The sequence below is a fragment of the Lethenteron reissneri genome, unplaced genomic scaffold (genome assembly GCF_015708825.2).
Source record: "Lethenteron reissneri isolate LAM-NWPU_2019-01 unplaced genomic scaffold, ASM1570882v1 scaffold_643, whole genome shotgun sequence".
Taxonomy (NCBI): Eukaryota; Metazoa; Chordata; class Hyperoartia; order Petromyzontiformes; family Petromyzontidae; genus Lethenteron; species Lethenteron reissneri.
In genome coordinates this window covers 160-2,330 of record NW_026892165.1, presented here as the reverse complement: position 1 = coordinate 2,330, position 2,171 = coordinate 160, and the positions used below count along the sequence as shown (strand labels likewise).

The window sequence follows — 2,171 nt, the reverse complement described above, 5'->3', positions numbered from 1 at the left end:
ATGATAGGGTCGTTGTAACATATCTCCATCGTAAGTAGAGGACTGCCTGTATAGAAATAGAAGTGACATTCAGATCGACATCACATGCCACCCCTCCATCTGCACTGCTCCTTCTGCTGCTGCTGAGTTCAACAACCTCGGCAGAATCAGTGCACCGCCACGCAAAGTAGAGGAAAGGTAAAACCATCATTTACATGTATTTATAAATACTTATTCAACTTAACTAATTCGTTATCTATATACAGATAACATGAAAACACGATATTGTTTATCGATATACAGATACAGCTAAACTACGTGTTATCCATATACAGATACAACTAAACTAGATTTAATCGGTATACAGATAATTGATATACTCTTAGGTTTTTTTCGGTAAAACTACGTAGGTAAGAAAAGTTATAAAATTATAATAAACGAAAATAACTCATTGTGATGTAATTTAGTTATTTTTCATTTATTATAATATTTTTCTTATTTTTTTCCTACGTGACTTTACCGAAAAACCTAAGAGTATGAAACCTTGCAGTTACGAAAGCTTCAAATCTCAAAGAAATTTACGTATTGTAAAATCCTTTATATTAAGTTCACTTGCTTGCTTGCGCGCTTACGACCGTGCAAATCTTTCGGTCGTTTTTTAACCCACTTCCCGTGATCCAATCGAGCTGACATTTTGCACACAGACTCGTTGTGCGTGACAATTTATTTTCGTGAAAAAAAATTCCTAAATTTTCCACTTTTTAGGAAAAAAACAATTATCAAATGAATAAAACAGAGGGGACGAAAGGGGAAAAACATATATTTTTTTAAATTGTGAGTTATTTAAGAAGTCTGTACATAAGCCAGGTTTTCATCATGCTACATGTAGCCCCAGTGGCCTAATGGATAGGCACTGGCCTCCTAAGCCAGGGATTGTGGGTTCGAGTCCCACCTGGGTTGCTGAGAAAAGCTGTTCATTTTGTAAAATCAAAAGTCAGTTAACGAATCTGATAATGAAAAGCCAAAACGGCGCTGTGCCTATAGAAGAGAGTTTTAAAACAATGTTCAGTTATACTCTTTGGTTCTTTCGGTAAAGTTACGTCGGTATAGTGCCCATCATCAGGTGATGATGGATGCTTGTGTTGATGATAGACGCTTGTGTTGAGCCCGAAACGTCGTGATTTATTTTATTTTTACACCTACGTGAATTTACCGAAAGAACCAAAGAGTATGGATTCCTGAAGTCACGAAAGCTTCTACAGAGAGCTTTAAAACATTCTAGATTTGAAGCTTTCGTGACTGCAAGGATTCATATTCTTAGGTTTTTTTCGGTAAATTCACGTAGGTAAAACATAAATTTATAAGTAAAATTTTACACTTTTTTACTTTCATTAATTTTAATCTTTTACCTACGTGACTTTACCGAAAAAACCTAAGAATAAGAGTTTTTAACAGTGTACTTTGGTGACAATTATCAACATTGATAAAGCAGAGAATAAGGAGAAAATACCTATCCATTTCTATTATTATTAATCCTTTATATTAAGTTCACTTGCTTGCGCGCTTACGACCGTGCAAATCTTTCGGTCGTTTTTTAACCCACTTCCCGTGATCCAATCGAGCTGACATTTTGCACACAGACTCGTTGTGCGTGACGATTAATTTTCGTCAAACATTTTTTCCAAAATTTTCCACTTTTTAGGGAAAAAAAATTTTCACTAACACATCATATATTTTTCCTAAATACAGAAAATTATTCAAGAAAACACCAAAAATGTACAATATAAACATCATACAAAACTGAAAACCTTATAATCCTTATATACGACTTCCCTTATATTTAATTTAAAATACCAATGTGATAAAATGAACTCTTACTCAAGAAAAACAGAAATGAATAATAAAATAAAACCGATGCCACGCATATAAAGGATTATAGTGAAAAACTTTGTTTTTTTTACGGGTTAATTTTTACAAGTGATTTGTCCACCTTTCCTTCACTTATCGTGCTTTTGTACTGAATGTTCTCATGTCCTGACCCCGTGACCTTCCTCGGCGTTTGTGTAAAAGAACTTTATAGCGCATCGGAATGAAGACCTTCATCTGTATTTCTAAAACACCTCAATGCTTCTAGATTTGAAGCATTCGTGACTGCAAGGATTCATACTCTTAGGTTTTTCGGTAAAGTCAGG

The 2,171-nt window shown here is 34.4% G+C and overlaps 1 non-coding gene across 1 annotated transcript; it reads left to right on the top strand.

Annotated features, from left to right (window-relative positions):
* Window positions 1-867: 867 nt before the first annotated feature.
* TRNAR-CCU (transfer RNA arginine (anticodon CCU)) lies at window positions 868-941 on the top strand. Its single transcript has one exon. It is a non-coding gene; the product is annotated as a tRNA-Arg (tRNA).
* The last annotated feature ends 1,230 nt before the right edge of the window (window positions 942-2,171 follow it).